At 36.3% G+C, this 25,067-nt stretch overlaps 1 protein-coding gene across 13 annotated transcripts in view; it reads left to right on the forward strand.

Moving 5' to 3' along the window:
- TBL1XR1 (TBL1X/Y related 1) overlaps nucleotides 1-25,067 on the forward strand; it is a 162,696-nt gene that overhangs the window by 13,609 nt on the left and 124,020 nt on the right. Inside the window, exon 1 of one of the 13 annotated variants that reach the window (XM_076003753.1) lies at nucleotides 21,449-21,568. The exons of the other annotated variants lie outside the window; for them this stretch is intronic. The gene's annotated coding sequence lies outside the window, so the exon portion shown is untranslated. Of the gene's footprint in view, nucleotides 1-21,448; nucleotides 21,569-25,067 lie in introns of those variants that run through there. 13 annotated transcript variants of the gene reach the window in all.

Here is a 25,067-nt window from a genome sequence, read left to right on the forward strand (position 1 = left end):
TTAGATAAAAATCAACTTGTCTACATGAAGTGACACTATTTGGTTGAAGATGAATCCTCTTTCTATGATAGTTGTAAGTTAACATTCTAGCCTGTAACCACTAGTCATCTGTTTCTAGCACAGATGACTTCTTGGTTGAGAAGTACTTTGTTGACTCTTATTTCACTAGGTAGGTCGTCCTTTCTTAAGGACAGTTGCTTTTCACCCATATTTATCCTCAGCACCTGGTCCAGTGCCTGACACACTGTAGACTTTCTGTTCATGTTGAGTTGAATCCCATGAGGCGCTCTGACTGAGGTCTAGGTTTACTAGTACAATAGAACCTTGTCTCTTTGAGGATGATTCACATATATATGCAAAACTAGAAAAGAGATTAATCCAGTTTCACAAATTCATTGCCCCCTGGACTCATTGTGTTTCTACTGTAAGAATTGTGAGGGACTGCTTGATAACCTAGCACCCTGTGGTTTTTGGCATCTCCAGAATCTTTTTTGGCTTGGGAGCAGTGTGGACTTGAAAGGAGAAGCAGGGGATATGCTCAAAACCTGGATAAAAGAGACAAAGACCTTGACTTGACATGAGCAGATAAACTCAAATTGTGTGAACTTGTCCACTTGTTCTTGATACTCATGTACTCTTCGTGGTCTGTTCCTTCTCTCCATCTCCCACCCTGCCCCCAGTTTGAACCCTTATTTTACCTGACTTACTGGTATGCCATTCTTACCTGACTTTTACTCCTGATTGTTGGTCTTAGCATGTGGGGTCACTCCATAGATCTACTTACGCCCTCTTCTTTGTGGCTTTCCCTCAGTGCTCAAAGGGTATGTAGGCTGTACACCTTTGTCTCTTTAAACCAGCCATTACTGTGCAAGTGATTCTTTGGGCCAGATTGGCTCTTAATTGTGAACTCCTCTCCTGATCTACTGCTACCCACAATCTAGCATGGGAACATCTTGTACTTCCTGTGTTTCCACTGTTGAGTGTAGGCTGGCAGTGGCAGTAGATTTTCATTTAATGGTGATGAGTTGTGACAAGACAGTTGGGAGGTAGAGGAGGTTTAGAGTTGGAAGAAATAGGGGTAGGTGATGGTAACATGGGGTTGTCAGGTGAGGCAGGGCAACATCCTGTACTTCTAGCTATTGAGGAAAATATCCAGGATGATCTTGAATACTTGGAGTGTAGAGGCTGGGGATAAGAGGTCTTGGTAGATTTGCTTCCAGTATCATTTGAAGCCTTCCAAAGTAAAAGATGACCCTTTTGTCGGAAGGGAGGTAGTTGACAGAATTTGCTGTCAGGGAAGATAGGATTTTCAATTTTAAAACTTTGAACTAAAATCAATGCCACAATATTTCAGGGATATTCTAAAAAATACTTAAAAATTTTAAAAATTCATTAGCAGATTTTAAAAAATGACAAGGATAGTAATATTTAAAAGATTAATATTTTCACTTTGAATGTTATTTAAACAGACAAGGTACTATTAAATGAGGGAATGACTTAAGGTACTCGGGTTTTTCCCTTTTTTACCTTTGTTTATTGCCTTCAGGGGAGTGCTTTTGTTGAAGCAGATACCTAATCTTTTTTATCTGCGGGCTCTCTGGTTCTTATATTAATATGTAGGTATGTTTTCGAATTTGTTGCTTCTCGATTTGGTTTGTTCCCTTTTTTGGGTTACATATGCCCGTGAATCTGGTTGCCTTATTTTGTCTGGTTGCCTTTCTTGTGTTTTCTTCCAGGTGAGTCCTGTGTTTTGCTAGTAGGTACGTTGTTTGGTTATTGGTTTGGACTGACAAATCAACATAGAAATGACTTCCTACAAGTGAGAACTGGTAATGACAGGAAAAGTGGCTTTTTAAGTTTTTTTGAAACTGAGTAGTAATGGTCTTTTGATAAATATTATGATGAATGAACACAGTATAATTTGAAGGTAATGATTTGAAGCCCTCTGAAGAGTAGTTGACAGTGTGAATAGTGGGAGGGAAAAGTTTCAGGGAATAAATTTTGCATCTTTTGCTTCACTCTCTGGGTTTGGATACATTTTACTTGCCTGTCTTGAACTTCAGTTCTTTTATTTGCAAAATGTCAAATACTTCGCTCATAGGGATATAATTAGAACATATTTTTAATTTTATTTATTTTTGAGATAATCTTGCTCTGTCACTCAGGCTGGAGTGCAGTGGTATCATCATAGCTCATAGCAACCAAAAACTTCTAGGCTCATACCATGCTCCTGCCTCAGCCTCCCAGGTAGCTGGGACTATAGGCATATACCACCATGCCCAGCTAAATTTTCTATTTTTTTTTGTAGAGACCAGGGTCTGTGTGTGTGTGTGTGTGTGTGTGTGTGTCATTCTTGCTTAGTTAGGCTGGTCTTGAATGCCTGGCCTTTAGTGAACCTCCTGCCTTGGCCTCCCAGAGTGCCAGGATTACAGGCTTGAGCCACTATGCCCAGCCTAGGATTTATTTTCAAATAAAAAAGATAGAATAAGTTAAAAAGAAGACTTGTGCTTCATTGTGTACTCATATCCTGAATGGGCTCTTGTGTGATTGGTAAATAGGGGAATTATGTCAGTATAATAAGGAAATTGCTCTGGTTCATACATCATTTTCCCCAGCATATTCACATTTTGCATCAAGTAATAACAGCTGAGCTCAAAGTACACTAAGAGCTGAATGCAACAAGCCACAATAATCACTCTTGAGTTTTTCCATTTGGCCTAGTTTGGCCACATTTTCAGTCTTGGAAATCCTTGGAAGGGCTTGTGTGGTTCTCGCTGATCTCTGTGCATTTTTCCTGTGTGTTAATCAGCTGCCTCAAGTGTTCCTCACATCCTCTTCTTATGCTTCTTTCCCCCAGAGTTGTGTGTATGTGTATTTTTTTTTTTGTAGATAGGGTCTTACTCTGTCACCAAAGCTGAAGTGCAGTGATATCATCATAGAACTACTGGGTTTAGGGGATCCTCCTGCCTGCCTCAGTTCCAGTAGGGGAACCTATGACCTACTTGCTTAAATACAGCCTTTTGACTGAATCCAAATTTTACAGAACAAATCCTTTTATTAAAAGAGGTGCAGCAAAGAAAGATGAAGCTTTTCTTGCCTCTTTTGGTGCTTAAAAAAGAACAGTCTTGAAACCAGAAAGGCACAGGTTCCCCACCCTGGAAAGATTCCATCATATCTGGCTAATTTTTTTTTTTTTTTGTAGAGGTGAGGTTTTGCTATGTTGCCCAGGCTGGTCTTGAACTCCTGGCCTCAAGCAGTCCTCCTGCCTCAGCCTCCCAGTGTGCTAGGATTACAGGTGTGAACCACCACATCTGGCTGAAAATTATACATTTATGGTAATTATTTATTAGAAATTTAACAGTAACAAATTCTATTAGCATTTTTATTTGGATTGTTAACTGCTTTTGTTAATGTTTTGGTTGCAAAGTTGCATAAGTTTTGATTGTCTCCCATAACCTTGTTTTTTTTCTCATAAAGTACCTGTTACTTTTTTTTTTTTTGAGACAGAGTCTCGCTTTGTTGTCCAGGCTAGAGTGAGTGCCATGGCGTCAGCCTAGCTCACAGCAACCTCAAACTCCTGGGCTCGAGCGATCCTTCTGCCTCAGCCTCCCGAGTAGCTGGGACTACAGGCATGCGCCACCATGCCCGGCTAATTTTTTTTATATATATATCAGTTGGCCAATTAATTTCTTTCTATTTATAGTAGAGATGGGGTCTCGCTCTTGCTCAGGCTGGTTTTTTGAACTCCTGACCTTGAGCAATCCGCCCGCCTCGGCCTCCCAGAGAGCTAGGATTACAGGCGTGAGCCACCGCGCCCAGCCAGTACCTGTTACTTTTAGCATGTGACTTTGCATAAAAAGTTTTTCGCAAATGTGTGTATTGTTTTGTATTAAGTAGATGTACAGGAGAAATGTTTATACATATTATTTTGTCTGGCATCATATAAGATGCTCAGTAAACATCAGTTTCCTTCCCTTTCCCCTTCCTCAAAAGGGTTTTCAATAACAATATAAAATTCAAACATCTTTCCTTAGTCTGTGAGGGTCCCTCTTCCCCTAGCCCCTGCCATGTGATCTGGCCCCGGCCACCTCACAAACCTTATTTCACAGCACCCTCCTGATGTTCCCTGTGCCCAGCCCTACCAGCTCCACACCCACTGACAAGCTTGATCCTGTCTTTCTGTCTTAATTGCTTTGTTCTTTGCCTCGTGCTCTGCTCTGAGATTGTCACATAGCTGATTCTTTTATGTTATTCAGATCTTAGTTCCAAGGCCACCACCTCAGAGGTTGCGGTGAAATAGCTGCCAACCCCCAGCCATTTTCAGTCACAAGATCCTTATTCTCCTCATTGTACTTCTCTCTCTCTGAAATATCCTTGATGGCTGAATTTTTTTGTTTTTTTGTTTTACTTCCCATTACAATTTAAACTCCATGAGAACAGGGATGGGCTCTGTCTTATTTGTCAGCCTGTCTTCATTACCTTGAACAGGACCTGGCAGATGCTTAGTAAATATTTGAGTGAATTGTTGTCTTGGGAATGTTTTCATGACTAGCTGGTAGCCTTAAACTGGCTCATCTTTAGGATAGAATACTGGAAATAATTCATTAAAAGGTCAGCATTTAGGGTAAGGTCGGAATGGGCTTTACTAAATTAGTATTTAAATGTGGACGCCCAGGAACATATGTGAGTACTGTTTGCTTTGCTTGGAGGAATGTACTCACGTGTGAATCGATATGGAAAAAACAGGTAAAAAGCATGGCTAGTTGATGAACCAGTCTGAATGTGTGCTTTGTGCTAATCATAAACGCTAGACTTAAGAAGTTAATTTTTTTTAAGTTAAAGATATGTATTTCATTATTCAAGTAATAAGGTGAGGGCCAGATACCCCCATTTAAATTTAAATACAGGTTCAGGAGATTTTTGTAGTTTGCTTTTAGTTACATTTACCTGTGAATAGTGTCTTGATTAATCATGATCAACTTCCTAAAAGTTGGTATCTGAGTCAGAATTCTTAGTGGTATGATAGAAACCCAATTCAAATTTTTAGCTTAAGCCAAAAAGGGGATTCATTGGCATATGGAATCCTAAAGTGGATTGAATAAGTCACCTATGGTAAGAGCATTGGGTTTTAGGAACAACCAGAACCAGACCCATTTGAATGCTAATCTCTGTCAAACAGCCCTGCTGTTGTGTTAATAGGGTGGTTTCATTCTCATAATAGATTGGCTTTCTTTACGTGGTGAAAACTTAATTTGACAGTGCCTGAATTTTTATCTTTTGTTTCTTTCTGCTATAGAGACTACTACTTTTTTTAGATAAGAGTCTTACTCTGTTGCCCTGGCTAGAGTGCTGTGGCATCAGCCTAGCTCACACAACCTCAAACTCCTGGGCTCAGGCGATCCTTCTGCCTCAGCCTCCCTGGTAGCTAGGACTACAAGCATGCGCCACCATGCCCGACTAATTTTTGTATATATAATTTTTAGTTGTCCAGTTAATTTCTTTCTATTTTTAGTAGAGATGGGGTCTTGCTGTTGCTCAGGCTGGTCTGTTGCTCAGACTGGTCTCCCGCCTCGGCCTCCCAGAGCGCTAGGATTATAGGTGTGAGCCACCACGCCTGGCCAAGATGACTACTTTATTTCATTTTTCATTTGGAAAATTCTCGAAGGTCTCTGATCACTTTTGTTTGGGAAGGTGCCCACCATGGTCATATGGCTGTAGGCCAGGTGTGATTGCTCATGCCTGTATTCTAGCCCTTGGGAGGCTGAGGCTGGAGGATCACTTGAGGGCAGCAGTTTGAGACCAGCCTGAGCAACATAGTGAGACTTGGTCTTTACAAAAAATAAAAAGCTGAGGCAGGAGGATCACTTGAGCTCAGGAGTTTGAGGTTGTAGTGAGCTATAATGATGCCACTGCATTCTACCCCAGGCAACAGAACAAGACCCTGTCTCAAACAAACAAACAAAACAAGACCCTGTCACAAACAAACAAATACACACACACACACACACACACACACACACACACACTGACCAAATACCTGGAAGAGGAGAAGAGCAGTGGATGGAACAGTTATCACCCTTGTCAAAATGTATGTCCATTTATAGTTGGGAAAGTTGTGCCTTTAATCTATGGTAAAGGGTCACTTAAAATTCTCTTTAAACTAGAAATGACACATCTTTTGATCTGTGGTTCCCACCCTTTTTAAATACAAAATCTATTTTTAAAATGAAAAAACTGAGGTCCCTCATGTCATAGTAATTGTAATTTTTATGTACTCTGTTATAGCTAATATGAGTGTAGAAATGAATTTGTCTTCTCAAAATGAGATACATAGTAAAAAATTGATGCTATTGATTTTGGTTTTCTTTTTAACATTATTTCTGCTATTTTAACAGGTAATGGAATCTGATATTTGAAGGTCCTTGTTAGGAAATTATCAACAGGTTCATTATCCAAATTTAGGGGATATTTTAATCTCTGAGGAAGATAACCACCTTTATCCTAAGATGACATTTAAATAATTTTAGCATGTAACACAGGTAACAAGTTACATATTCTGAACAATTTATTATTTTAAACAGTGCTTTATCAGGTGACCAAAATAAGAAAATGAGTAGCCATGTAGAAAGAAGCCTTTTGTAACCTAAGAGAGATTAATTTTTCTGTACTTGAGTTGCTTCTTTTTTAAAACATTGTATTGAGTTTCTTAGAGGTTTCTTCTGGCTCTAATGTTCTTTAACCTTATGACAGCATATATAATTAAAAAATTAAATGTGTTCAGCCAGATTACATGTAAAATGTACAATATTGGTCTTTGCCTAATTTTTCTTAAAACATTTTACTTTTCTCAGACATCTCTCTCAATTGTGACCAAATTAGTCTCAAAATATTTTTAGATATATGAAGAAGAAACTTCTATCACATTCATTAATCTTGTGAGTTCAGGTGCATTTATTACATCCCATTTCATGGGAGGGAAAACTATCACCAAATACATTTTTGAGAATGACTTTTTTCTGTTTAATACCCTTATTTTCATGATATGATTCCTGCATGTCAAAAGCAGTTCAACAGTTAAGCTTTTAATTTGCTCTGTGTACTGCATGTTTTAGAAATTGTGCACTGAAAATATGTTTGTTAAGTACTATGAGAACATGCTGTTCACATTTATAATTTTTTAAATACTAAAATAAGTTTCAAGAGCTGTTCATATTAACTACAAATTGAGAATTTGCATACATTATGATAATTTACAATAAAAAAGCAATGTGTGAAGGAGAAGGAGAGGGTATCAGGGCATAAAGATGCCCAGCAGCTTGGTCTTTTCTGGCAGTTTGGTTTCTGTGTCTAGCATATGGTTTCTAAGTTGGAAAGTGATAAGAAAGGAGCCAGAAAGGTAAGCAGGGATCATATCATAAAGTGACATCTTGTGCTAAGGAGTTTTGAAGTTCTTCTGTGACAGGGAACTAGTGAAAGGTTTTAAGCAGAACAGCAGGATTATGTTTCAACCCTGGATGTAGTGCATGGAGGATGAGATGGAGGGCTTAGGACAGAAGGGGCTGAGCTTTTGGACAGAGGGGAGAGATCTGAATGGGTAGTGTAAGTGATACCATTGAATCAGGGAGTATTGCAAACTGGTCCATGTTTCTGAATTCTGTAAAAAAGCAAGTGGAAATTAAGGAGAGAATAAAATTGAAAAGAGTTAAGCATACAGATTTTCTTTCTCTCTGGCTTGCTACTGCTCATTTTCTGGGGAACAGGAATATGAAGATTGGGAGTTTGTGGTGATAGGGAATTAATTTGCTATCTGAATAACTAATGAACAGAAGCTAAGCTTGAGCTTAGCTAAGGTTGAGGAATGGGAAATTGTCATTGAGATGCTGAATTTCTTGTCATTATGATACCTTAACCAAGGGATAATTAAATTAGATGCTTATTTGAGAATAGTCACAAGAAAGATAGATCAGTATAGTATTACCAGTTCATGAATTTTCTAGTGGCTGTAATTTGCATTGGATTTCTGGTTAGTCACTTTTTCATGTATTTGTGAAACTTTTCTAAAGATTTTACATTAATGTAAAAGTTACTAGAATCTGTTTAATAACATTAGAGATTTCTTCTGGATTAAGTATTATATAATTGATTAAAATTATATAAATATTACTTTTATAAAACTATTTGCAATAATTTTAGATTTAACAAAAAGAAAATTGCAAAGATAGTACAAAGTTCCCATGATTCACTTATGTTTCTCAAACCTAAGTTAACATTGATACAGTGCTAAACTAAACTATAGGTTTTATTTGGATTTCCCCAGTTTTTTCCACAAGTATCTTTTTTTCTGTTCCAGGATCCTGTGTTGCATTTAGTTGTGTCCTTTGTCTCCTCTGATCTGTGACAGTTCCTTAGTTCTTTCATCTTTTTCATGACCTTGACATTTTTGAAGAGTATCAGTTTATCTGATGTTTGTAATGATTAGACTGAGGTTATGTGTACTTAGGAAGACTATCATAGACGGGATGTGTGTGTCCCATTGCATCGTATCAAGGGTGGAAGGTACATATCGATATGTCCTACTGCTGGTAATGTTAACCACGATCACTTGGTTAAGGTCATGTGTACCAGGTTTCTTTGCTATCAAATTACTGTTTTTTGCCTTCCATATTCTATTCATTAGAAATGAGTCGACTAAGTCTAGCCTCCATTCAAGGTGAAGGACATTAAGTTTTACTTCCTAGAGAAGAGTATGGAAGAATTTGTGGACATATGTTTAAACTACCATGGTAATTAAGATACTTTGGGAAATAACTTTTGAGAGATACTTTGAGGCTATGCAGGTAGCCTTTTTCCTTTTTTTTCTTGAAAGACTTATTCAATAATTTCAGCATTCATCAATAGATCTTGTCTGGAGTAGTGATTACTGTGGTTTTCTAAAGGTGATTTTCTAGTTTCTTGATCCCTTACACATGCATTAATTGGATTCTTTTCTGTACATCAGATATTTGTTCCTTTTTCTCTTTTTTTTTTTTTTTTTTTTTTACTTATTTACTCATTTAATTATTTATGTCAGTGTAAACCTGACAGGGGGATATTTATTTTGCTCTTTGGGTCAAAATTTCTTCTTATCACTACTTAAGTAGTTGTTGTAAATGTCCCAACTTTGGCTTCTGGAACCCCTTTCAGGCTGGCTCCTATGTCCTTTTAACATGCCCTGCTGTTTGATTTTTTTTAAGCACTTTCTTACTTTGACATAACAAGATGATCCAGATACATCTTGTGGTTTCCCTTCCCCAACCCTAGAATCAGCCATTTCTTTGATAAGTCCTGGATTTCTTTTATTAGACTCAACAACAAAATTTTATTCTAATTCAGGAAGTAATGTCTTCATATGGATTTTACAAGGTGTTAGTGTTGGCTTGTATGTGTTGTACAAAAGCTTTTTCTTAAGGCTTCTGAACCTTATTATTCACTCAGCAGACGTAAAAGGTGTTTGCTATGTACCAGCGTTGTTAGACATAAGGCATCCAGAGTGAGACATGGCCATTGAGCTCAAGAACTTAAGAGTACAGATGTGAAAAAGACAGATCTTTTCCCCCTCCCACCCCCATATAGATCATTGAGTGCCTATTAGGTGCTATGCACTGTGCTACAAATCAGCAGGAAATAATAAGAGTGAGGTAAGCATAGCTCAGGTTGTTTTTAGGAGCACATGGGAGGAGTTACTTAACTCAGTATTGGGCCAGGTGGAATGTAGAGCAAATCTTGAAAAATGCCTAGATCCTTTGCTAGATGAGGGGTTGAGTGGAGAAGTAGAAAAAGGGTAGGGGGAAGGAGGACATTCCAAGAGGAGGAATAGCAGTGTAAAGATCACTTTAAGTACAATAATATATGAATTAGGTCTAGAGGTAAGTGTCTGTGTATATGGGATGTTTGGTGGGGAGATGAGAGGAAGTGGTGGCGGGATCCAGATCATGAGAGCCTTGCGTGTAAGCCACAGCTTTGGAAAATTGATGGGCCTGTTGAAGGAATTTGAGAGGGATGGCAATATAATCAGATCAGCCTGGCAGCACCTCAGAGAATGCATTGGAGTTCAGGAGGCTATTGACATGATAGAGGTCAAAGGGGGAAATTCTTAACTAAGAACTGTGACAGAGGTTTTCAGACTATGGTGTGGATCAGAATCATTTGCAGGGCTTGTTAAAACACTGATTGCTCAGCCGTACCCCCCTAATTTCTGATTCAGTAGGTAGGGGATAGGACCCAAGAATTTGCATTTTTTTTGCAAGTTCCCAGGTGATGCTGGTGCTGATACTGCAGGTTTGAGGACTACACTTTCAGAGCCACTGAACTCTGATAAGGGAATAGAGAGAAGTGAGTTAGGTGGGGGATTGAAGTACGTAGTCATTGTGGATCTCTTCCTCTCAAGATCTTTTTGATGACCATGCTTATGCAATTTTGATCTTGGTCTCATTTAGGTCCTTTAAAGCTGCTGGGGTTTTGACCAGTGAAAAAAGGGTGGAGATTTGTTTTTGGAAACATTTACACAGATAAGTGTGTAATTTGTTCTGTATATTACCAGTGGCAAAATTGTACCGTCAGTCCATTACTGGAAATATTTGTTATTTCTCTATTGAGCTTCAATTGCAATAGTGGTTTTACAGTGGCATTGCCTTGTATACATGTAGTATGTAGCTTCCAAAATGTTTTCATATGGTAGAATTATTTTGGATAGTTTTTTTTTTAATTCTTTTTATTCAGTGTATCTGCCATGACCACAGTTTTCTTAGTTTTGGCTTACTCTCCTGGAAATCTTGTGATAAAAGTGACTGAAATGTAAATTTGATTGTTTTTATAACTCTCAATCTGAACATAATGAAATGTAGTATTTTTACAAAAGCACAAATAATTGTAAAATTTTTTATCTCCTTATGGCTGCAAAATGGATGTAACAGATTTAAAGTCTCAAGAAATTGGTATTCATGGAATTTGGTCTCTACTGACATTTGAATGTATTGAATTGGTAAATCCCCACTTTATCTCTTGATTAATGAACAATATTATCCCAGAAAATAATAAAATATAATTGCCATCACTGCATTAACAACTGAAATGGAGTTTTCATTTTTGTAAATGTGTAGTCAAGTTTTAGGGATTCAAGAATCCTAAAATAATAAGAAAACGTAAATTTTGTAGAAGGTTAGAAGACAGAACAAAAAAACCTATCTACTTAGTTTAAGATGATTGACTAGTTATGGGAATAATTGGATTGGTAAAGCAAAAGACAGACAGGTAGGCTAGTATTTGTTCCTCTTCCCAAATCTAAATTTTTTTATTAGAGAAAATAAAAACGATGAAGTGCATACTTAAAACAGTTGTAAATCAAATAATGGAGCTTTTGGGTTTAATAGGTAAATGTAATTCAGAAATGATTGGTGTTATTTTAATAGTTAAATATTTTTAAAAGTAGATGTTGGTATTACAATACCAGTATTAGATGTTACACTATTTTGTAGAAAGAGAAAAGTTCAGTATTTTCAGGCCTATTCTTTCATGAACACCAAGCGAAGCAGTAACAACTGTTGGTGAAATATGTTATATTTGGAGTGTTTAGAAAATGTTTTTTATTTCTGTAGTTTGTTCCATGATGATTCTTTTTCACTTAAATTAGTAATATATATATTTTTAGAATTTTGTGTAGCCAGGTGAAAACTTTAAAATATAATTTAAAAAATTGATTCATAAGTTTTTTTTGTTTGTTTGTTTTTGTTTTTTGAGACAGAGTCTTGCTTTGTTGCCCAGGCTAGAGAGAGTGCTGTGGCATCAGCCTAGCTCACAGCAACCTCAAACTCATGGGCTCAAGCAATCCTGCTGCCTCAGCCTCCCGAGTACCTGGGACTACAGGCATGTGCCACCATGCCCGGCTAATTTTTTCTATATATATTAGTTGGCTAATTAATTTATTTCTATTTATAGTAGAGATGGGGTCTCGCTCTTGCTCAGGCTGGTTTTGAACTCCTGACCTCGAGCAATCCACCTGCCTCGGCCTCCCAGAGTGCTAGGATTACAGGTGTGAGCCACCATGCCTGGCCCATAAGTTTTTTTTTTTTTTTTGAGACAGAGTCTCACTTTGTTGCCCGGGCTAGAGTGAGTGCCGTGGCGTCAGCCTAGCTCACAGCAACCTCCAACTCCTGGGCTCGAGTGATCCTTCTGCCTCAGCCTCCCGGGTAGCTGGGACTACAGGCATGCGCCACCATGCCCGGCTAATTTTTTATATATATATCAGTTGGCCAATTAATTTCTTTCTATTTATAGTAGAGACGGGGTCTCGCTCAGGCTGGTTTTGAACTCCTGACCTTGAGCAATCCACCCGCCTCGGCCTCCCAAGAGCTAGGATTACAGGCGTGAGCCACAGCGCCCGGCCATAAGTTTTTAATTTACCTGTTACAGAAACCTGGTTTCCATATTATAATATGGCATAAAGTAGTAAAAGTAGTAGTTGTAAAACTTGTAATGGTGTTTTGTCCTATAACAAAAATTTCTTAAAAAGACTTCATTTTTGAAGATCAGTTTTAGCAAAATTGAGAGGAAGGTGCAGAGATTTTGCATAAGCCCCCTGCACTACTACACGTATAGCATCCCCCATTATCAGCATCCTGAGTGGTACATGTGTTACAGTTGGTGAACCTACATTGACAGTCATGATCACCCAAAGTCCACAGTTTACACTGGGGTTCACTCTTGATATTATATGTTCTGTAGGTTTGGACAAATTTATAATGACATGTATCCAGCATTATAGTTTCATGCAGAGTATTTTCACTTCCCTAAAAATTCTTTGTGTTTCATTTACTCACCTATCCTCTTCTCTTCTCTTTTGCTTGGGCTAGAGTGCTGTGGCATCAGCCTAGCTCACAGCAACCTCAAACTCCTGGATTCAAGCAATCCTCCTGCCTCAGCCTCCTGAGTAGCTGGGACTACATGCATTCGCCACCATGCCTGGCTAAATTTTTCTATTTTTAGTGGTCTGGCTAATTTCTGTTTTTAATAGAGACGGGGTCTCACTCTTGCTGTGGCTGGTCTTGAACTGCTGAGCTCAAGCTCTCTCCCGTGTCAGCCTCCCAGAGTGCTAGGATTACAGGCATGAGCCGCTGTGTCCAGCCTTCATCTATCATTTTCTTATTGCTTTAGCTGGTACTCTTAACACATTTTTAGGAACTAAAAGGGAGGCAGGCATTAAGGTTAACTAAAATTATACTATCAGTATACCTTTTTTTTGCCATTGTAAAAAAAATTCAAAAAGGAAACTCTCCAACAAACTCTAAAATATGTTTAAAAATATTTAAAAACTATGTTTATAATGCTATAGAGTTTACAATTTAAAGACACCATAGTCTTGTAGTTCATAATCTATGTGCAGCCCAGCTCCAGAAGATGTAGGGTTAAAAGTAACTTTCAAGTAGGGGGTGATATGTAAAAGAAGCCATCCAGGTTTTAATAACTTAGGGGCCACTTTGGGGTCCTTGCAGGAAGGAATATTCTGATAGCAAACATTGTAATAGTTTTAAACATGAATGATTTTCTATGTAAAGTCAGAGACCCTTAACTGACCAAGGCACAATGATGAAATTTACTCAACTCTGGAACAGGGGTTTTAGAAATAATTATTTTAGTTATTTTAAGGCATATTTCTGAGTGTATGCATGTACAAGATAGGTTGAGGTTGAGTAGCATGTATAATCTACTTGGCTTTCTCTATAGTTGATTTGTTGTTAATAATTCTCTGGATCAAAGAAAAATAATTTTCAGGAACATATTAAGAATATATTTGGAGCGAGTAAAGGTACATACCTTTTTTGTGCTTGGGCAAAGTAAGTAGTGCTGCGTTTTTACTGTTCAGTTGTAATAACATAAATTTAGACTATTGATACTTTTTATGAATTAAATGTAATATAAATCAACAAAACTTGTTTAACTCAGATTTAAGTACTTTTTTCGAGAAGTCTGTGATTGTTATATGTTTATGCAAAGTGTATCTATGTGTATAGCAAGTGACATACAGGAATTGAAGCTGATAACTGCATCAAAAAAGATTTATTGACTAGGTAATATAGTCATATTACTCAAGATTGAGACATATTCTTTCTTCCCCTGTATCCCCACTCCCTAGCCACTAAATTACTTTGCTAGAGCCAACCAGTGTCATCAGTTTTCTCTGTATTTTTCCAGATATATATGTATATATATATAGAGAGAGAAGCAATTCAGTATATGCTTTATACCCTTTCCCCAGTATAGGCAGGCTCTAAGTTATGGACCACCCAAGTAAAGGCATTCCGTACTTATGAATGGGTTCCCAAAGGATAATTTATAATTAAATAATTAATAATTTGGGAACTAGTTTCTTCTGTGCATGTAAACAAATCTGCATGGCTTAAGTGGTTCATTGGCACAGCATCTTTACGCTAGCTACCAGCACAAGCACTAGTCTCATTGTTTATGTGGTCACTTATACACAGTGTCACCTTGGTCTTAACTTTTTTATTCTATTTTGTGAGTTTATATTTACACTTATGACCATGCCTCCAAAGCAGAAGTCTGCTACAAGTCCAGGTGAGCCTTCAGCGAGGAGAAAGGTGATCAAAATGGAAGCGAAAGTGGAAGTAATTAAGCACTGGGAGAAAGGCCAGAAGCCATCATTCGTTGGGAAAGCGATAGGCTTTGGTCGCTAAGTATTGGAACAATTATATAGGATAAAGTGAGAATAATGGAACATGTGAAAGGCAGTGCTCCAATGAAAGCATCAATTATTACTAAGCAGCACAGTGGATTAATTATTGAAATGGAAAGGTTATTATTGATTTGGTTAGAAGATCAAAATAAGCGTAACATTCCTATTAGCTTAGTGTTGATGCAACATTAGGTGAGTGTTAACCTTTAATTTTGTTTTGAGGTTTCTCTTATCTCCTATCTAAAGTTTTTGTATGAATTTGTTTTTATGTTCTGTTTGATTTAAAAGAGCAAGCACAGTGGTTTCTGTAACTTATTCCAGTACAGAGGTATTATTATAGTATTTCACTGTTATTATTACTATATAGGAGCCATTATAGTATTGCTTTTATTATTACTACTGCATATGTGCTGTTCATCAGGAATCTGAATTACATACAAATCTGATCTAATGACAGTTTTAGGAATTTATAATATCTCTGTTTGTAACTAGGAGATCACATGTATTTAAACACAAATGATGGGGTACTAGTTAGTCACTTTGCTGTATCTTGCTGTTTTTACCATAGGTATTTTACATCTTCTCACATCAACACAAATAAATTTCCTTTTTTTTTTAATGGCTTCAAGGCATTTTATTGTATGGGAATTCCATAATTTACTTAACTGGTTCCTCAGTTGATGGATATTTAGGTTGCTTAAGTCTATCACTATTACAATGTTGCAGTGAATAACCTTGATGTATATATAATTTCCTATTCATAAAAGGATGTCTGCATGATTAAGAAGTAGAATTGCTGGGTCAAAGGATATGTGCATTTGTAATTAGGATAGCTGCCAGACTGACTTCACAGAGGCTGTACCAGTTTACGCTCCTGCTAGGTGTCTCTTTTCTTACATTCTTGCCAACATAGTGCTACCAAAGTTTTGTTCTTTGCTAATCTGATAGTAAGGGTATTATTTTAGTGTCCTCCTAATTTGTTTTTATTTTGAATGAGGTTGAGTATCTTTTCATATAGTTGAATCATTTATACATTTGAATAATTTCTTTTTAGTGGATTATTTTATTTTGGACTCTTCCACCATTTTTTGTTGTATAATTTACATAAGGTAAAGTACATACTTCTAAATGTATAACTCAGTAAACTTTCTTTTAGTTGAGGTATAATTTTCTTCCATTAAAATGGACACAGATGTTAGGTGTACAGTTTTGGTGAGTTTTGACAGCTTTATGTGACGATGTAACCGACTCCAGTCAAGATTTAGAGCATTTCCATCACCCAGAAAATTCCCCCAGGCCCTGTTTTTATTTAGTTTTCTTTTCTTTCCACCTAAGGCAATCACTTTTCTAATCTCTGTTAACATAAATTAGTTGTGTCCATGATATTTTTAACACGTTACAAACCCATGTAACTAATTACCAAGCAAGATCAAGGTATGGAACATTTCATGTTTTCCAGCTGCCTCCCCTGTCCTTTCTCCCAGTATCTCCCCATAAAGGTAACCACTGTATTGACCTGTGTCTACTAGAGATTGGTCATGTAAATCTGTGTGTTGTCATCTATTGTATCAAGCAGGAGTTTCTTTTTTATTGATATATGCATATGAATATAATTGTACTATTCTTCATTGCTAATGGACAGACTTTAGGTTTTTCAGCTTTGGGCTATTCTGAATAAAACTCCTATGAACGTTCTAAAGTATCTAACATCTTTTTGGTGTATTAGAAATGGAATTGATGAGTAATAGGGTATAGGTATATCTCTGTTTATTATTGGATACTGTCATAACAGTTCTCAAAAGTGGTTGTATTATTCCAGTCTGTACTTCCACTAGTAATGTTTGAAAATTCTGTTTACTCTGGATCTTTGCCAACACTCAATATTTGTCAGTCTTTTTAGTTTCAGCTATTTGGGTGGGAATGTAGTGGTATCTCATTGTAGTTATAATTTGAATTTCCTTGGTGACAAATGGTGTTCTTTTCATGTGCCTGTTCTTTTTTTTTTGAGACACAGTCTCACTCTGTTGCCTGGGCTAGAGTGCCATGGCGTCAGCCTTGCTCACAGCAACCTCAAACTCCTGGGCTCAAGCAGTCCTCCTGCCTCAGCCTCCCAAGTAGCTGGGACCACAGGCATGCACCACCATGCCTGGCTAATTTTTTCTATATATTTTTAGTTGGCCAATTAATTTCTTTCTATTTTTTAGTAGAGATGGGGGTCTCTCGCTCTTGCTCAGGCTGGTCTCGAACTCCTGAGCTCAAAGAATCCTCCCTCCTCGGCCTCCCAGAGTGCTAGGATTTAGAAGCGTGTGAGCCACCATGCCTGGCTAGTGCTTGTTCTTGATATAAGATTCTTAATTAGGTGATGGATCTTAGAATGATTGTAGGAGTTTTTATAGATTAGAGAAATTAGCCCATTGTGATACAAGTTTGCAAAAAAAAAAATTTTTTTTAAATCTATTTCTATGGCTTTTACTTTTGATTGGCAAAAATCATAGTAAGCAGACTTTAAATAAAAATTTTGGTCAAATTGTCATTCTTTCTAAACTGCCTCTGAATTTTGTACTATACTTTTGAAAAGTTTTCACCATTTCATGATTATAGTATTTTAATGAATCTAATGTTCCATCAAATATAAAATGTTTTGTGTACCCTGATAAAATAAGAAAAATGCTGCTAATTACACTGACTTTTTTCTTATCACCATAATTATCTTATACTTTTAGATTTATTTTTTTTTTTAGACTACATTATGTGAGAGGGAAAATATAAGTGAAATAAATTGGTTAAAGTAGTCCCCCACAGTTTTCACATTTGGGATTTGCCGGAACCACTTTTTGACTTATCAGTGTAGTTTCTTCATTGATACATGTGCCATGAAGAGTATTGGAGGGGGCATTTCTTAAAAGAATCTACCCAAAAGATCCAGTGACACTCTACAAAAAGGACACCTGCACTCGAATGTTTATAGCAGCACAATTCATAATTGCAAGGCTGTGGAAACAGCCCAAGTGCCCATCAATCCAAGAATGGATTAATAAAATATGGTATACGTATACCATGGAGTACTATTCAGCTTTAAGAGCAACGGTGATATAGCACATCTTATATTTTCCTGGTTAGAGCTGGAACCCATACTACTAAGTGAAGTATCCCAAGAATGGAAAAAACAAGCACACCACATATACTCACCAGTAAACTGGTATTAACTGAGCAGCACTTAAGTGGACACATAGGTACTACAGTAATAGGGTATTGGGGATGTGGGAGAGGGGAGGGGGCGGGTATATACATACATAATGAGTGAGATGTGCACCATCTGGGAGATGGTCATGCTGGAAACTCAGACTTGGGGGAGGGGGGTAAAGGGCATTTATTGAAACCTTAAAATCTGTACCCCCATAATATGCCGAAATAAAAAAAAAAAGAATCCAGAAAAAAACTAAAAGCCATTGGTGTCAACTTTGCAATTGTAGAACTAGCCTATTTGTTTTTTTACTTTAGCATTAGGAATCTTGGTAAACTTCTCTGATTCTCTACCTCCTGTTTCCCTTCCCATTAACTATTTGGTGGGCCATTGTTGTTTCAGAGTTTTCCTATGAAGTTACAAATTGCCATTCTGCAATTATTGTTGCTAGTTGCATATTTTCAGGCAATGACAAATTTGATTTGATGCTAGTTGACCAACACTAATTATAAGATGAATTCTGATTTCAGTTGTATCTTGCTTCAGATTGTATATCTTACAACTAATGAATACAGTGTGAAATCAAAGCAATGTATTTTTTTTTACAGATTGGTCTGTTTGAAGTATTATTACCCTGGTTTATAAGAAATGCAAATATTCTGTTCAGTAACTGTCATGTGTATGAATGTGTTTGTATGTATGTGTGTGTGTATGTATATACACAGCCATGTGCTGCTTAATGATGGGGACAATTTCTGAGGATTTGTTGTTGTGCATACATCATAGAGTGACACCTAGGTTATATAGTATAGCCAGCCAGCAGGGATGGGGAACCTGCAGCCTTAAGGCCAGATGTAGCCTCTAGGTCCTTAACTACTGTCTTTTGACTGAATCCAAATTTTACACTGTGTGTGTGTGTGTGTGTGTGTGTGTGTGTGTGTGTGTGTGTGTGTGCGTGTGTGTGCGCGCGCATGCGCGCGAGTGCATGTGCGCACCTGTGTGTGTGTGTATGTGTAAAGCTTAGTTCAGAGAAGAAAGAATACCCCTCCTCCCATATATGTAGCGGAACTGTTTACTTCTAAACATTCACAGCCTTGACCAGTGCTTGGGGGGAATCAGTCTGGTGCTGATGGTCATTTTATAATTTTACCTTTTACGTGGGTTTTATATGCTTATTGCTGAGTTCAAAATCTTTTACTTGTATGTCATTAATTGAAAAATGGCATTAACCGAAATGGCTCACAAGGTACATAAAAATGTGAGGTATGTGTGGGAAATAATCTGTTTGCCTATTGCTTGTAAAAATCTTTTTTTCAGTCAGGGTTTTGGGGTCAAAAAAACTTAAAGGACCCATAGAGTTGCTAAAACAACCACATAAAAAGTGATGAAGGCAAGAATCAGCACAGGGGTTATCTAAGAAAATAGGCAAAACCATCAGAAAAACAGGAAAACATAACTTAGAATACTACAGAAATGGAATATTATGCTGTTAAGCATTTATGAAATTTTCAAACAAAAAACAATCTACACAATCTGTGTACATTTATCTGTGTAAGATTGTTGTTCAACTGGCTATGCATGTTTAGTACTTAGTAGGTACATTTAAAACTTGTTATTTTACATTTCTAGAGAATGTTTTAGGTCTTTAAATATGTTTTATGTTTTAGTACTCTGCATTTTAAATAGCAAAACATAATTGAGAGATAGATGAAAAGGAGAATTTACTGAAAAATATCTCATGAAACGTGGTGCACGTATACATCCTGGAATTGGAAACAGAATGGGAACTAGGGGCTCGGTGGAGACTGTTCTGGACATTATTTTTCTTTATATCACTTTACCAACTGTATACTTCTAGGTATATGGTCCACAAAGCAGCAAAAAGGGCTTCCAGCAACTCTTAAATTTACATATTACTTGTTTAAGCTCCTGGAGAAAGCACTCTTATTTTGTTCCCTTCCTCATTTTCCCCCTTCTTTCTCAGTAATTTACTCAGGGTCACATGCAAATCTGGCTCTCTAGCCATGCTGTTAGCCACTACTTTATATTATGAAATTAAACTAGATTTAAACTATGAGATTAGATACATTAAAGTGGTGGTATCAAAAACTTTGACTTATTGATAAAGCTTTACAAAATTTTAATCAGATAAACATGCTTACTTTTACCACCACAAACAAAAATGTGGAGTCCTTATGAAGGTGTATAAATAGCGAATTGAAACTCAGGTCAGCATGACTTGTCTTAAAAATTTATATCATCATAGTGGTCTTTGCCAGGCCCTATGCTTCAGGTGGAGGCAGAAGCATACTTCTTACTTGCTTGGAGAGTACTTTCTTGGTCTCATACGAGTTGATATTTCTTAATACTGAGCACTGATTGTAATTGTTTATTTGGTGACTTTTTTCCCTTTCCCACTACATTTTTTTTTCTTTTTTTTTTTTTCCTTTTCTTTCTTTTTTTTTTTTATTTTGGCATATTATGGGGGTACAGATTTTAAGGTTTCAATAAATGCCCATTTCCCCCCTCCCCCCATCCCACTACATTTTTGAGGACTGGCATATCTTTAGTGCTTGAAAGGGGTGCTTAAATACTTATTTTAAAAAAGAAGAGAGCATGGTATAAACTCATGGTGCTGAAAATGTGATCAGAATTTTATGTCTAGGTGTTTTCAAGTAGTTATTTTGATCAGATTTGTCATTTATATTTGTATAAATTATATATATTGACTTTTATATAGTATTTTTTAAATAAATCATGCAATTCTCATAACAGCCTTGAACATGATCTATTTTAAAGTAGAGAGCCCTTATTTTACAAAATATATACTCCAAATGGTGCTATAAGTGGTAATTTAGTTACCATTTTTGAAGTAATCTTTTTAGCATTAGAGAATTGATATAATTTCAAGAAGCTAGTTCATTTAGAATTGGAAGTGAGCTATTTACTTTTCTCAACAGCAGGAATCAGGCTCAGCATTTTAAACCCATGATAGGAACTGATTTCTCCTTTTTGCCCATTGAGAAAATCCAAATGAATGCCACATATGTAAAAAACATCTTTGTCACTACAGGAATTAAAAAAAAAATTCTTCTTGTTCTTTTTACATTTCATAATAGGAGATCTAAAAGTCTAGACAGGATATCTCTACATTGAGGCTTTATGAATGCTAATGATTATCGAGACCTCTTTACACCTTAACTTAGCCCAGTGTGACCTGTGTCACACTTCTAACTCACAGAACTATACAATAATAAATCTGTGTCATTTTAAGCTAAGATTGTGGTAATTTGTTATAGCAGGAATAGAAAGTAATTACGCTATGTATTTTGTGGTTGGCTTCTTTCCCTTTTTCTTTCCTCCGTCCCTGCCTCCTTCCCTCTCTCTCTTTATTGCCTGTAGCAATAGTTAGTTCATTTTTATTTCTGAGTTACCATTTCGTTGTATGGATGCACCACATTTTTTTTTGTCCATTGTGATTGATGGACATTTGTGTTATTTCCAGTTTTTTTTTTTTTTTTTTTTTTTTGAGACAGAGTCTATTTCCTTTGACTGGGCTCTAGAGTACAGTGGCATCATTGTAGCTCACTGCAACATCAAACTCCTGGGCTCAAGCGATCCTCTTGCCTCAGCCTCCCAAGTAGCTGGGACTACAGGTGAGTGCCACGATGACTAATTTTTCTGTTTCTTTCATAGAGATGGGGTCTCATTCTTGCTTAGACTGGTCTCAAATTGCTGTCCTCAAGCAATCCTCCTCCTGCCACCTCCCAGGGTGCTATGATTACAGGCATGTGCCACCAGTGTTAGCTGTTCTTTCCAGCTTTGAGCTATATTCTAGTGTGTAGTAGTATCTCCTTGTGATTTAATTTTTATTTCCTTGGTGACATTTATGTATCTTTTGTGAACTGTTCAAATATTTTCCTCATTTAAAAATTTGGATTGTATGTCTTCATGTAACTGCAACTTTCTTTATAACTGGCTACACGTCTTGTCAAAATTACATAGATTTTTTTTTTGGTATATGGCTTGTTTTTCCATTTCTTTTTATTCTCTTTTTTTTTTGTAGAGCAGAAATTTTAAATTTTGATGAAGTCCAGATTTTTATAATTAAAAAATTTTTAAAAATTTTTAGAATTTTTAAAATTTTAGAATATTATGGGGGTACAAATGTTTTGGCTACATGAATTGCTTTTCTCCAGATTGAGTGAAAATTGTAAGTGTGTCCATTACCCAGATAGTGTGCATTGTACCCGTTAGGTGTGAATTCACCTATCTTCTCCTCCTTCTTCTCACCAGCTTGTTTTGTGTTGAATTTTACTACCATATGTACACAAGTGTTGATCTGTTAGTTCCAATTTAGTAGTGAGTTCATGTGGTTTTTGTTTTTCCATTCTTGTGATACTTTGCTTAAAAGGATGGTCTCCAGTTCCATCCAGGTTGTTATAAAAGGTATTAGTTCACCATTTTTTTTTTATGGCTGAGTAGTACTCCATGATGCCACATCTTATTAATGTATTGATGGGCACTTGGGTTATTTCCATATCTTTCCGATTATGAATTGTGCTGCTATAAACATTCTAGTGCAAGTGTCTTTTTTATAAAATGTCTTTTTTGCCTTTGAGTAAATACTCAGAAGTGGGATTGCTGGATCAAATGGTAAGTCTACTCTCAGTTCTTTGAGGTATCTTACTACTTTCCATAGTGGTTGTACTAGTTTGCAGTCCCATCAACACGTGTAAGTGTTCCCTTTCTGCATCCATTCCAAGCATCTGTTGTTTTGGAACTTGTTGATAAAAGCCATTCTCAATGGAGTGAGGTTTTGATTTGTATTTCCCTGATGATTAGAGATTTTGAGCAGTTTTTCATATGCTTATTGGCCATTAGTCTATCTTTGATTTTTGCTTTTTGTGCCTTAAGAAAACTTGTCCTGTTTCTTTTTAGAGGTTTTGTTAGAGTTTTAGCTTTTACATTTAGATCTGTGATCAAAAATTAAATAAAAATCATTTAATTTTTGTGGATGGTATAAGGAAAGGTTGAAGTTCATTTTTTTTTTCTGTGTGACTATCCAGTGGTTTCAGAACCATTTGTTGAAAAAAATTATCCTTTCCCCTTTTGCAGATCCTTAGTATCTTTGTCAAAGATCAGATTTTCTTTTGGCAGATAACTTATTTACAGTCATCTGTGTACATGTTCATATTATCTATAGACAAAGATAATTTATTTCTTCTACTCTGTATGCCCATTGTTTCTTGCTTTATTTCAGCTGTCTAGGGAATCCAGTACAACATTGCATACATGTGGTGATGCAGGACATTCTTGCCTTGTTCCCAAGCTTAGGGGCAAAACATTTTTTCGCCATCTAATATGATGTAGTTATAGGTTTTTCATAGATGCTTTTTATCTAATTGAGGATGTTTTAGTCTGTTCCTAGTGTGCTGAGAATTTTCATTCACTGAATTCTGTCAGGTTTTTGCTGCATCTACTGAGATGATCACATTTATTTATTTGGTTGGTTGGTTGAGACAGGGTCTCGCTCTGTCACCCAGGCTGGAGTGCAGTGGCACAGTCATAATTTAAAACTCCCTGGGTTCAAGGATCCTCCTGCCTCAGCCTCCCTGGTAGCTAGGACTACAGGTGCATGCCACCACACCCAGCTAATTAAAAAAAATTTTTTTGTAGAGATGGGGTCTTGTTATGTTGCCTAGGCTGGTATGGAAGTCCTGACCATAAGTGATCCTCCTGCCTCCCAAAGTGCTAGGATTACACTGGTGAGCCTGGCCTTCCTTTATTTTTAATATGGTAGATTACATTTACTCATTTTCAAAGGTTATATTGTCCTTGGTTGCATTCCAGAATTGTGATGTACTGTCTTCCTCATAAGTTGTTGATTTGGTTTTCTAGTATTTTATTAAGAATTTTTTCTATCTATGTTCACGGGGGACATTGATTTATAGTTTTTGGGTTTTTTTTTTGTTTGTTTGTTTGCAACTGTCTTTGATTTTGGTATTAAGATAATGTAATTTTCAGAAAATAAGTTGAGAAGTGCTCTTACCTTTTCTGTTTTTTGGAGAATTTGAGTAGGTTTGCTATTCTTTCTTGTTAAGTTTGATACAATTCATCAGAAAAGCAATCTGGTCCTGGAGTTTTCTTTGTGGAAAGAATTTTAACAAATTAAATTTCTTCTATAGATATAGGACGATGTAGATTTTTTTAACCCCTTCTTGAGTCATTTTTGATAATTCATATCTTTCAAAGGATTTTTATATCATATAATTATATAACTTTTTAGCTCAATATCCGTATTATTTTAATGACTATGGGATCTGTGTTTATGTTATCTTTTTTCTTTCGTCATAATTAGTGATGTATGATGTTTTTGATCAGTTTAGGGAGAGGTATATCAATTTTATTGATTTGGTTAAAAGACACTTGTTTCACTGCTTTTTCTCTATTATGTGTTTGTTTACTGTTGTATTGATTTTAGTCTTTTCTTTCTTTCTAATTATTGAGTTTAATTTGCTGCTCTTTTTCTAGTTTCTTAAACTTACTAATAGATCAGTGATAGCCAATCTCGGATTTTTGGTAATATAGAGCATTTGGAACCATTAATTTTCTTTTAAGTGCTGCTTTAGCTGCATTCCACAGTTTTTATAGGCTTTTTTCATTTTCATGTAATTCAAAATGATTTCTAATTTTCCTTGTGATTTCTTCTTTGATCCTATATTTATTTTAGGAGTATGTTTATCTAATTTCAAATATTTGAAACTTTGTACAAGTCTTTCCTTTGTGGTCAGAGAAAATACTCTAAATAATCTTTTAACTTTATATCTGTTTTAAAGCAGTGCATGTGATCTATTTTGTTAATGTTCTATTTTCACTTAGATTTTGTATTCTGTTTTTATTAGATGGTGTTTTCCGTAAACATCAATTTGAGTCAAGTTAGTCAAGTGTTCAGATCTTTAGTATTATTGATTTTTATGTTTATTTTTATTGTTTACAGAGGGAGGAGTTTTAATCTTCAACTCTAAATGTGATTTATCTGTTTCTCTTTGCATATCATGTATTTCCAAGTTAAGTTGTTAAGTGCACACATTGAGGATTCTTTTGTTGTTGAGATGGATTAACCACTTTATCATTATTAAATGTTTTTCTTTT

This window comes from Microcebus murinus, chromosome 1, assembly GCF_040939455.1.
Source record: "Microcebus murinus isolate Inina chromosome 1, M.murinus_Inina_mat1.0, whole genome shotgun sequence".
Lineage (NCBI taxonomy): Eukaryota > Metazoa > Chordata > Mammalia > Primates > Cheirogaleidae > Microcebus > Microcebus murinus.